The sequence below is a fragment of the Pseudorca crassidens genome, chromosome 1, assembly GCF_039906515.1.
Source record: "Pseudorca crassidens isolate mPseCra1 chromosome 1, mPseCra1.hap1, whole genome shotgun sequence".
In the NCBI taxonomy this organism is placed as follows: domain Eukaryota; kingdom Metazoa; phylum Chordata; class Mammalia; order Artiodactyla; family Delphinidae; genus Pseudorca; species Pseudorca crassidens.
In genome coordinates, this window is record NC_090296.1 from 34,512,526 (window position 1) to 34,525,812 (window position 13,287).

The 13,287-nt window shown below is 37.1% G+C and overlaps 1 protein-coding gene and 1 long non-coding RNA gene across 7 annotated transcripts in view; one reads left to right on the plus strand and one right to left on the minus strand.

Moving 5' to 3' along the window:
• RAD51B (RAD51 paralog B) overlaps positions 1-13,287 on the minus strand; it is a 692,465-nt gene that overhangs the window by 484,033 nt on the left and 195,145 nt on the right. The window lies entirely within an intron of this gene.
• The window catches only part of LOC137221969 (uncharacterized), a 55,955-nt gene continuing 52,464 nt past the window's right edge, over positions 9,797-13,287 (plus strand). For all 3 annotated transcript variants that reach the window (XR_010942229.1, XR_010942228.1, XR_010942230.1), the window contains exons 1-2: positions 9,797-9,953; positions 10,473-10,651. This is a non-coding gene — a long non-coding RNA (uncharacterized lncRNA). The remainder of the gene's footprint in view (positions 9,954-10,472; positions 10,652-13,287) is intronic.

Consider the following 13,287-nt stretch of genomic DNA (forward strand, 5'->3'; position numbering starts at 1 on the left):
TTAAATTCCATCTCAGGTACACTGCACAGTGCCTGGCACACAGTTTATGTTGGATATATGAAATGTTAATTATTACTATTATTGCTAATTAATTAATAGCAGGAGCTGAAGAAATATACCTGATGGTGTTACCCAAGTTGGACCTAAGGAGAAAATTTAAGAGATTTCTGGTATAGAATTCCCCAGATGTCACAGTGTTCTTATTTCCTCAAGCTGTTATAGTTAATGTCCTAATTGCCATACAGACTGAAGCAGAGAGAAATGCAGAAAAACCAGATCTTTCTGTCATGTTCAAAAAAGTCGGAGTCTGTAGCTTGATTGTAATTTGCCTACCAGTTCGTGCACCATTTACATCTCAAAATGCCTTAAACCTCAAGTAAGTTTTCTTGGTTTTTAAAGCTAATGAGTTGATCCCTTTGTAGTTCCCCTAAAAACAGTTGTCAAAAAAGAAAAATATACTTGTCAAATATAAATGACAAATGTGAAAAAATGTTCAGTCTCTTTAGTAAACAAAGAGTCCACTGGGAATTAGATCAGTAAAGTCTATTGTTAGTAGCACAATAATGGGCACCCTTGTGGCAAAGGCCTTAAAAATGTGAAAATCCATCTAGCAATTTTACTTCTAGGTTTTTATTTCATAGAAACAACCAGGGTCGTTCACAAGAATTTATCCAGAGGATACTCCCCACAACGTATTTATAATAGCAAAAAAATATTCAAAACAAAGGAATAACCTAAACTTAAAAACGATTTAAATGATAGTAGGGGACTTCCCTGGCGGTCCAGTAGTTAAGACTCCGCACTTCCACTGCAGGGGGCACAGGTTTGATCCCTGGTCAGGGAACTAAGATCTCGTATGCCAAACGGTGCGGCCAAAAAATAAAAATAAAAAAGATAGTAATTGATATGTTCACTACTATGCAGCCGTTAAAAGCCATGTTGTAGAAGAATTTAGCAGCACAGAAAAAAATGTTCAATATATATTTATATTTTAAAAATTGTAAGTAGCTTATCTTTTTCACAAATTTATTGGTTCTTTTCACACATTACTTTTTCCATATAAACTTTAACATTATTTTCTCCATTTTTTAAGAAAACCAGAATTCCAGAAATCTGGTTTACTCTCTTGGCTATGGTGGATTACTCTCTTGGCTATGGTGATAGATACAGAGGGGCAAACCCAAGAGATACTCGGAAGGACTGTTTGCAAACTCTTGCTATAAAATCTCAAAGTCTTAATAGCAATTCCAAGGAGATCTTGGGCTCTAGGAACTACAGACCACTTGGACCCAGGAAATCTGGAGTTGTCTGGAATCCAAAAGGAGAAGGAGAGGGCAAGGAGTGCCTCTGAGAAGGAAAGATGAATAAGCCTTGGGTGTTGGCAGAGGAACAGGGGCACTTAATCACAGAAGTATTCTGGAACAAGCATCAGTGCAACCTCTAGGAACTCTGATGTGTCCTGGCACCTTAGAGGTAAGTGGGGTCTGGCCCAGGGTCAGAGTAGCAGCTCAATCAGCTAACAGAATGTCCAAGTTACTGATTGCTTAACTCAGTTCTATCATTATAAGCTCTATGGAGGCTGATCTCAACTTCCTATTAAATGCATAAAGTATGCTTACTCACTAGGTAGCTATCTAAACATTATAAAATTCAGTTACTCCCCTGTATACTTCATCTAGGCTTTAGAGGAGTGAACACCCAACAAATATGGCCATATCATTTTCAAAGCAGCCTTTCTTCTGATAAGACTTTTTCACAATTTAGAACTTGTTCACACACTGAACACAGCAGATAAGACTTCAGTTAAAAAACATTTTATCCTTTAAAAGAAAAAAATTCCTTTTCCTTCCCTCCAAAATAAAACCTCAAGAAGAAACAGACACAGAGAAAGAGAAAGAAAAAGGAGAAAATGAAAACAACAGATAAATGATGTCTAGCTTTCTTTCCTATTTTCTGCATTCTCTCCATACAGTGAAGCCCACTTAAAGAAGCAGACTCATTTATAGACGTTCCCTGAAACACAACCTCAGGGCATAATAATACCTATACTCATAGTGTTGATGAAAGGAGATAATATTTGTAAAATGCTTAATACAGTGCCTGGGACACTGTAATGAGAACAAAAAACAGTGGTCAACAAAACCAACAGCAGGCCAAGACAGTGTTTATTCAACATGGGCAAAGGATCTGAATAGACATTTTCCACAGAAGATATTCAAATGGCCAACAAGTATATGAAAAGATGCTCGACATCACTAATCATCAGGGAAAGGCAAATCAAAACCACAATGAGGTATCACCTCACACCTGTTAGAATGGCTACTATTAAAAAGACAAGAGAGGGCTTCCCTGGTGGCACAGTGGTTGAGAGTATGCCTGCCGATGCAGGGGACACGGGTTTGTGCCCCGGTCTGGGAAGATCCCACATGCTGCGGAGCGGCTAGGCCTGTGAGCCATGGCCGCTGAGCCTGAAAAGACAAGAGATAACAAGTGCCGAAGAGGATGGAAGAAAAGGGAACTTTTTAAAAATTTTATTGAAGTATAGTTGATTTACAATGTTGTATTTAATGTCTGCTTTACAACAAAGTGACTCAGTTATACATATATATTCTTTTTCATATTCTTTTCCATTAAGGTTTATCACAGGATATTGAATATAGCTCCCTGTGCTATACAGTAGGACCTTGTTGTTTATCCATCCTATATATACTAGTTTGCATCTGCTAATCCCAAACTCTCAATCCTTCCCTACCCCACCCCCTGCTTAGCAACCACAAGTCTGTTCTCTATATCTGTGACTCTGTTTTTGTTTCATAGATATGTTCATTTGTGCTGTATTTTAGATTCCAAATGTAAGTGACATCATATGGTATTTGTCTTTCTCTTTCTGACTTAATTCACTTAATATGATAATCCGTAGGTCCATCCATGTTGCTGCAAATGGCATTATTTTTTTCTTTTTAATGGCTGAGTAATATTCCATTGTATATATGTACAACATCTTCATTATCCATTCATCTGTCGATGGACATTTAGGTTGCTTCCATGTCTTGGCTATTGTAAACAGTGCTGCTATGAACATAGGGGTGCGTGTATCTTTTCAAATTATAGTTTTGTCTGGGTATATGCCCAGGAGTGGGATTGCTGGATCATATGGCAACTCTATTTTTAGTTTATTGAGGAACCTCCATACTGCTTTCCACAGTGGCTGCACCGATTTACATTCCCACCAAGAGTGTAAGAGGGTTCAAGAAAAGGGAACTTTACTACACTGTTGGTAGGAATGTAAATTAGTGCAGCTACTATGGAAAACAGTATGGAGGTTCCTGAAAAATTAAAATAGAACTGCCATATGATTCAGAAATTTTACTTCAGGGTACATATCCAAAGGAAATGAAATCACTATCTCAAAGAGATAGCTGCACCACAATGTTCATTGCAGCATTATTTACAATAGCCAAGATACGGAAATAATCTGTGTCCATCAACAAATGAATGGGTAAAGAAAATGTGATACACACACAAACATATACACACACACAATGGAATATTATTCAGCCATTGAAAACAAAAAAGGAAATCCTGCCATTTACAGCAACATGGAAACATGGATGGACCTTGAGGGCATTACACTAGGTGAGTTAAGTCAGATAGAGAAAGACAAATTCTGTATTATCACACTTACATGTGGAATCTAAAAAAAATGAACTCAGACAAACAGAGCAGATTGCTGGCTGCCAGGGTCTGGGTGGGTGGAGGGTGTGCATACGGTTAAAGGGTACCAACTTCCAGTTTTAAGATTAATAAGTTCTGAAGATGTAATGTACAGCCTAGTGACCATAGTTAACAATTCTGTATTGTATATTTGAAAGTTGTTAGGAGAATAGATCTTAAAAGTTCTCATCACAAGGGCTTCCCTGGTGGCGCAGTGGTTGAGAGTCTGCCTGCCGATGCAGGGGACACGGGTTCGTGCCCTGGTCCGGGAAGATCCCACATGCCGCGGAGCTGCTGGGCCCGTGAGCTATGGCCGCTGGGCCTGCATGTCCGGAGCCTGTGCTCCGCAACGGGAGAGGCCACAACAGTGAGAGGCCCGCGTAACGCAAAAAAAAAAAAAAAAAAAAAAAAAAGAAAGAAAGAAAGAAAGAAAAAAAAAGTTCTCACCACAAAAAAAACCAAAACAAAAACTAACTACGTGAGGTGATGGATGTATTAACTAACCTTATCATGGTAATCACTTCACAATACTATATACATATATTAAACCATTACACTGTACACTTTAAACTTAACACAATGTTATATTAAGTCAATTATATTTCAATAAAGGTGGAAAAACTAAATTGCACTAATAAAGTCATGCAACCATGAAAAAAAGTTAAGTCATTATCTCCAGGTGGTTGGTGTTACAGTTACCCTCCTTTATTTTTCACATTCTTTTCAAATTTCTCACAACAGGCACATATTTCTTTTATAATCATAATGTGAAAATATCTAGTATTAACAGGATTTTGCATAGAAGTGGGAGAGGGTTTTACTTCCTCTGGCAAGCAGATACTGATAGAATCTTGTCATCTCCCTCTGTTGAATACCTTGGCTCCCTTAACAAAACCAAACTCTTCTCATAAACTTTATTTTTCTTCTCCTTATTCCCTCTGCTTCTTTAAAAGTTGTCTACCTGCTATTCTTTCGTTTGCTTTCTGATCTTAAGGAATCAAAATTTTATATGCACTATGTGTAAAAAAGATGAACAAGGACCTACTGTATAGTGTAGGGAACTATATTCAATATCTTTAATTACCTATAATGGAAAAGAATCTGAAAAAGAATATATATATATATATATATATCTGAGTCACTTTGCTGTACACTCGAAACTAACACAACATTCGTAAACAAACTATAATTCAGTTAAAAAAAAAATTATATGCATGAAAGATAAATAGGGGCCTCCCTGGTGGTGCAGTGGTTAATAACGAATCCATCTGCCAATGCAGGAGACCCGGGTTCGAGCCCTGGTCCGGGAAGATCCTACATGCCGCAGAGCAACTAAGCCCGTGTGCCACAACTACTGAGCTTGTGCTCTAGAGCCCATGAGCCACAACTACTGAAGCCCTTGCGCCTGGAGCCCATGCTCCACAACAAGAGAAGTCAATGCAATGAGAAGCCTGTGCACCACAATGAAGAGCAGCCCTCACTCGCCACAATTAGAAGAAAGCCCATGTGCAGCAACGAAGACCCAACACAGCCAAAAATAAAGTTAAAAAAACATTTTAAAAAATTTAAAAATAAAAAGCACTGGAATGATAAACACCAATAAATAAATAAATAAATAAAAATGGGCTCTGAAGAAGCTTACTTCTAAATAGAAATCTTATTTATGCAGATACATGACATATTATATAGTAAAAGCCTCCTATAGTGAATACATGATGTGAAATGGCCTCTTAATATGGTAAAAACACAGGAGATATTAGAATTTAAAAATCCCTAGAATCCTATTATCCTATATCTTATATATTATAAACACTATACTAAAATGGAAGATCTTTCATCTAATGAGCTTAAATTGGACCACAGCATAATTCTATATGGTTTGTAGAGAAGTATCAATAATTAATCACATTTTATACTGAAAACCACAAAGTTTATAGATGGCTTTAAACGTTTTTTAGAAGCAATATTCCAAATGGCTACAAGATGTACAAGCTCTTCCACAGAACCTTTTTTTCTACAATGAAATACAGTATTCTGCAATTTCCAGAGGAGGAAGCCAGGGTTTCCAGTAGTGCTGCTACTAAATCTAAGAAGATAAAACTGAGAAGAATTGAGAAAATAGTTTAAATTTTAAAAATCTAATCATTTTAAACCCTGAACAAATCTATAAAGCTTTTCTTTTTTAAGCAGGTAAATCGTCATTCATGACAGCTTGCATATCTTGCTCTCTACTACAGGTTGAATGTATTCCCCCCAAAATTCATATGTTGAAGCCCTACTCCCCCCATGTGATGGTATTTGGAGGTGGGGTCTTTGGGAGGTAATTAGGTTAGATTAAGCTACGAAGGTGGGATCTTCGTGATGGGATTAGTGCCCTTATAAGAAGAGGGCCACAGAGGTCCTACTCTCTCTCCACACACAAGCACCGAGGAAAGGCCAGATGAATACAGAGCAGGAAGGCAGCTGTCTACAAGCTAGGAAGAGAGCGCTCACCAAGAACTGAATCTGCAGGTACCTTGACCTTGGACTTCCCAGCCTCCAGAAATATGAGAAATAAGTATCTGTTGTTTAAACCACCTGGTCTGTGGTATTTTACCATAGCAGTCTAGGCTAAATAAGATGCTCTCTTTTCTCCTATCCCATATTACACCCTGGCTTGTCCTCCAGTCATTAAATAATACCTACTGTAGAACAGTAGTAAATACAGAGGTAAGGTATTTTCACATTATTGTTTCACATACTTATTCATGAGAACGCTTTGCTTCTTGATTTTAATTTCAAATGCAGACTGCAGAACATTTTATTCTTCTCTCTAAAAAAATTAAACTTGTAAAAACTAAATTACTTCTTACTTATATGATCCTCATTGGTTTTTGTTTCCTATGGTTAATGGATTTTTGGCAGAAAATATTGTTTACCACTCCTGCATAACATATTAAGATACAGAATTAATTTATCTTCCCTCATACTCAAAAATTAACAGAATTAAAATCAGTAACTATTTAGTATTCAGCCTCTACTATGTAAAAGGTACTGTTGCAGATAAGAAGTATAAAGCAAGAGCTGCCCTTAAAATGTTTACTTATATTCTCTATTGTCCAAATATAAGGTATGCTCTCAACAATGCAACAAATCATTTCCATTTTCTAAACAGTAATAGCATCGAATGGGTGGGATCCATCTTTTCCTCTCAATTTCACACAAATCCTCCCTGCTAGAACAGACTGCAAGTGGGCAAAAAGTAAAATGTCACAATGTTCCCGCTGGTCATTAATAAGCACCCACTAATTAGATTATAACCAGTAAGAAAGGGTAAGAAGGAGGAACAAGAAAAGAAAGGTAGAGAAAGAGAAGAGAAAAAAAGAAAAAGGAAAAGGTCGTCTTCAGCAAATTGTCTGTTTTAAGGTCATCGGGACCAAAGTTTAAGAAGAAAAACATGACTTTTTACTTACACTGAAAGGAACACTTACAATTACTTAAAGTTGGCCCAAATAAAAAATTTTAGACCTACATCAGTGTGGTTCTCTATAGACCACCTAATAATCTCACCAGTTAAACCAGTACCAGGATAAAGTCAAGGATTCAAAACAGATCTTCCTGCTTCTTTGGCATTTTAAGCAGTTAGAAGAACATATGGATTAAGGGAGAGAAGAAACTCATCAACACTAGCTCAACCACACGTCCATGCCTCCTGCACCCCACTATCTGAAGCAAATAAAAGAGTCTATATGATTCTGTCCTCTCCTAACACCGGTTAGCAGAATTCATAACTAAAATTTCCCGACATTTCCTACCAGTTAGTTTTAAAATAATTTGAACGTGAAGACATCCACATCAATTTGTTTGAAATGCTTTTTCCTTCTCCTGTTAGATGATTATTTGCATTGCTGTTTTCTCAAGGAGACAGTGAGTAGTCATTCAAGTTGCTGGCACTGCTGTTTCTGGGCTAATTATAAAAGATAGGAAGCTGGCGATAGACAAGAAGAAGCTTGTTTTTATCATCATGCTTTGCTGCAACCCAATGGGCAGTAAGAAGTTCAGTGCCATTTAGCCATGTCCTTTCTCTGTTCTTTAAAAAGTTTATGGCTTAGTCCTCATTTGTAAAGTCTCAGCTTGCTTCCTTGTTTTACAAGCTTTTCTACAAACTGTAATGGAAAAGCTAGCTCATGGCACCTTATATAACTTTAGTCCTCCCCAGGGGTTTTGTCATTCCTGGTAATTTGGCTTTAGAACCCAAAATCTACCCTATGCTTAAGTCTCCTTGGGTCGTTGTTTTAATTCCAGTTTACTTCTCCAGAAGAGGGTTGCTCTCTCTACCTATTTGTTGGAAACCTTTTTTTTTCTTTAACATTAATTTTCAAATTAAGAGTTGGCGCAAGGTTGCAGATCAGGTCTGCAAGTTTTCTAAAGATTTGCAGATCAAGCCAGGGAAGCAGTCTGGTTTGCTTTTGTGGAAAAAGTGATAAACAAATTTAGAAACCACTACTTAAAGATTCCAAGTTCCAAATCTTACTGAAAATATTTGGAGCTTGAATTCCATTTCTATCCTCATCTAAGAAAATGCTGGTACTAAAAAAGCTGTCTGTAAAGCTCCTAATATTTGTGAGTCATCAAGTATCTTTTCCAAAACAGCATTCTGATCGGTATAATGCAAATGAATCACCAATAAAGCAATTAAATTCCACCCAGGATATTCCTGTACTAAAATTCAAAGGAAAATGCTTGGCAAAGGCATCTTAGGATCTGCCAAGCCCCAAACATTTGAAAACAAATAGTAACTCTAGGATGCTTCGCCAACCCCAAAAACCCAATGGCCACCCCTCTTTGAGAATGTCTGCATGTTTCCGAACATCTACTTAGGCTTCATATTCTAAGCCCTTAAGTGTCAAAGGTCAAGAACCACCAACCGGAGAATTAATAAAACTGAAGCTCTAGGTAAATAAACTTCAAACTCCAAAGGTCTGTCAGATAGATTTACACACAGTTCATCTGTTGAGAGATTTTTTTTTCCCCATTCAAGGAGCATTTTAGCCTCAGGATTACCTTTCATTCAGCAAGGATCACCTACATTCTAACTCTTGTGGTTATTAGAGCAAATCATGGGGTGTTGAGAACTTGGCTTCCTCCATCTTAATAAAACAGTTCAAGTCCTAGAGGCAGTTAATCCCTGGAAGGCTTTGTGATCCCATCCCCTGACATGTTTGATAAATATGGAAATTGTAAAATGTTCTGACTTGTTAAAATTTTTTCAGCCTGCTTAACGTGCTCTTTGGCCTTCACACGTACAAAGTGCTGACTTGGCATGCCTGGGAGCTTCCATTACCTTCTCTATTGTGTATACACTGACAACCCCTGAAGCTTAAATAAGTCACACTTCACAAAGAAATGTTTACTCTACACTCTAAGAGGGACTCTCCTTTTCTCAAGGAAATAAGAAAATGACAAAGGGGAAGGAAGAAGGGTGTATACCCAAAAAATGTGCCAGAAAGGAGAAAAAAAAAAAACCGAAAAAACCTCAAGTCTAAATGACTACAAAGCTGAAGAGCATTAAAAAAAATCTGGGTTGGGATAGGTGTGTCTATCTGATAAACAAATCTTTCAGAGTCTGAAATTACTACAGTAAGAAACAACTATTCCTCTTTGTTTCTCGCTTTACAATATGTAACGAATAGTACAGTTTTCTTTCAGTGCCTCTTATAATTCAAATGAGTCGACTCCCTTTTAACAGTATCAAAGTTAAGAAAATGAAATATTATTGTGACGTGTATCTGGCCACCAGTGAACAAGAAGGCAAGGTGTGATCTCATGATAGATCCAACTTCTACTCATCTCAATTAACTAGTCATCTTGGAGGCTGAATAAGCAACTACATAAATACCAAGACAGAAGGCCTGTTACTGTACAAACTGGGTGTGGTGTCTAGAAACCCTGCAGACTCCTCCAGGCATAGGATTCACAGGGAAATTCTATGAAAAAAAACACAAAGACAATAAGCTGATGAAATACTGATGACACACTGGAATACTTCAAAATTTATAGCCAGTTATGCTCATCAGTCACAGCCATTCCTGATGTTCCCAGAACCAACCATCAAATTCCCAACACTTTGACCACTTCCAGAAGATTGTCTTAATAGGGTCTCCTGAGGCTGTTGCTTGTATTAAAACTTCCAATTGTGAGAGCAACGGCAAGAGTGAGATGCATGGCAGAATGGAGACAGAGGCTTCACAAGTGCAGAGGTAAGCACAGCTTACTGCAAAGAAAAGCAAGCAATAAAATAGCTAAGTGGCAGAGAGCAGCAGGCAGAAGGAAAGAAGCCAAGAGTCAGGATGGTATACATACTATTACAACCATCCAAGAATAATTGAAAATTAGTTGTAGCTGTGCAGACGGTTCTCAGGGCCTAGGCAGGTTTGGGGTAGGCAGGAAAAAAACGACCAGGCCATTTCAAAGGGCAAGAACTTGATCTGGGGATTCTGGGGAAGGAAACCAGGAGAGAAAAGAGTGAAAATGTTGAGCTCTCAGCCTAGCCTTGATACCTCAATTAAGGAAAAAAGGAAAGCAAACAAAAGATGACTTTAAGAGAGAAAAATAACCAAAATGATTAAGAATACTATCTCCTACCTTCCCATCGATAACCAAGTTTCTCAAAAACCAGTTGTATCTCAGAGCAGCAGGGCATGAAGGACACAGTACCGCAGAGAGATAAGGAGACCAGCCAAATCAATGGCCGAAGGATCCATCTTCTTCTCTTACAGTAGGCAGACCGCACAGGAGTCTGGATCAAGGCTTCTCACAGCTTAATGTCCATGAGAATCACCTGGGAATCTCGTTAAACTTCAGATGCTGATCAATTAGGTCTGGAGCCGGGCCAGAGCTTTTGCGTTTCCAACAAGCTCCCAGGTGATGCTGATACTGCTGGTCTACAAATCATACTGTGAGTAGCAAGGGTTAGTATGGATCTTGGTCAAGTAAATTTTGGCTCAACTCATGACTCTGGACAAGTTAGTTAACATCTCTAATTTCTCAGTTTCCGCACTTACTAAATAGAGATAGCAATGCCTGCCTCATAAAGTTGACATGAGGAATAAACAAAACTATTTGACCTAATGCTTAGTTATTACCACCAGAAGCATAACATTTCCCAAAGTGTGGTACACATACCATTGGTGGTACAAGGACAAACTTTTAAAAATTGTAATTGTTAGGCAATATTTTAATAAGTATTAGAAAAAAATAACTTTAAACTCAAGATAATTACCTTAAACTCAAGATCATGGGTAATGTCACCTAGGATAAAGCTATGTTAAAAGGAAAAAGTCAATTTTAAAAATTACTAAGTAAATAAAGGTACAAGAGATACATGGATATGACAAAAATGATGAGGGTGATACTCAACTGACTAAAGCTGAAACATCAATTAAAATAGGGTTACTAAGTTTCTGAAGGCAGGGGCTTGACCAGATTACCCCATCATAAGGAGCAGGTGTGTAATAGAGTTCTGAATGTATTTCAAAACCTGGTCACTCAAGGCTTAGAAACTGAACTTTAACCATATGATATTCTTACCCACATTTACTTGTGTGAATTGCATATGCTATCATGGATCATCAGACTATCCCTAAGGCTTAGGAAAACAAATTCTGTTGGGTAAAGCCATTTCCCCCTGATATGTAAATCTAAACAACCTCCCAACAGTGGGTTAAATAACAGAATTATGTCTCCAAGGAAGGAAAGCTATGATTTCATAAATCCAGTACTAAGATGTTTCTCTTTTCCCACAGACTTTTTGTAACACCATTCGAAGGTAATTTGTGGTCACAGGGATGGGTGTGGATGACTGAACAAATGAATGTGTCATAGCCTTTAACAATAACCTTTAGAGCAAAGAGAGGAAAAGTCACAGATGAGTTGGAAAAGACGCAGCATGTTTGTGAGTAGCATGGTTTTCAGAAGAGAACTATAAAAGGTTTCCTGATGTATTTAGCATCTGATGTCTGGTATACTTGGAGCAATATATCATTCTTACAATTCTGCTTAGTTGGTTGACGGTTTTGTTCAAGTTAATGAGAAAAAGGAACATGAAAACAGACATACATCAGAACTTCACTCATTCATTTCTCCATGGAGTGAACCACTTCTTTGCTGAATCAGATAATAGCTTCAAATACTGGAAAAATATTTTCTCAAGTTTTTTGTGCTATTCAAAATATAGTGGCTATAGACATGACACACTTTCAAGTTTAATCTACATTATTAACGCTTTATCGCTTTCTTAAGTCTAGACAATTAACAAAACAATAAATCAAGTCCTGATTTGTTGTGTTTGCCAATTTCCATGGGGTTAGTACCTCTTTTGTGGCTGATTTCAAGTTACCAACATGACGTCAGTGAACACAGGGCTGGAAAAAGTGTTCAGTAGTATACACCATTATACAGTATTTCCAATGCAGATAAAATAGGCACAAATGACTTCAAGAGCATTGATAACAGTAAAATGTAGTAAAAATAATTATGAAGTGATGAGTTTTGAGTACTTATTTTTTGTTTTTAATATAATTTATTTTAATGATAAGTTTATATAGTTTAATTTTTACTGATAACCAGCTCAGAAAATTTCTGAAAATTTAATAGTTTGTTGTCAGGAGAGCTGGTAGGGGCTGGATCCTGCACACCACTGGTCTCAAATCACATCCCACACATTGTTGCTATCCCACCAGGTTTACAAACAACTTTTCAGTTTTCCAAGTTAAAAATCTCTTGGAGAAAGATGATGAATCTTGTGTGTTAAAGAGACAACAACAACAGCAACAAAATAAATAAAAATTGCAATACTGCAATTTGTATCTTTTATGTAGTCAAGTTTGTAGTTAACAACAGAAAACATATGAAACATTTATACACCCAGAGCCTTTAGGAAATCAAGTAATAAAAGCACCTTTGCATCTTGGGGGAAAGAAATGTAGGCAGAAGATATTTGTTTGGGTAAAAAAGGACATGGAGTTAAGCATAAAGATGTTTGCATCAATTTCCACATATAAAACTGGTCAGAAAGACTTGATTTCCTAAGGGAACAGAAAGTAAAAGAAATAGCTCCTTATAAGTGAATCATAAGGATTCTTTCCATAGACAAAAAAGCAACCACAATATAAATGCTTTAGATGCCATCATTACATGGCAATACTAACTTTTCAATTTGTAAAGATAAAAGGGAAAATGTTAAGGAAATCCAAAGCCATTTCACTAATCCCTATAGCCAAAGTAAACCAGTGAGAGAATGAGAGAACTTATTCCACGAAATGGTCATTTATGATGTTAACTAGCACTTTTAAAGACTTTCAAAAACAGCTCTGCATTGCCTGGTAAATCTTTGAAAACCTAAAAGCAGTTAAGTAGCTCTCAATCCTTTAGAAAAGTTCAATTAACCAGTTTCACACTGAAAGGGTAAATTTTCACATTAAAAGGGTGAAAATTCACTGCCTTCCCTTTCATGGAAAGTATGTGTAAATTACTTTCCAAAACTGAGCATAATATCCTATGGAATTGTTTATTTCAAAAAGTAAGCCTTCAAAG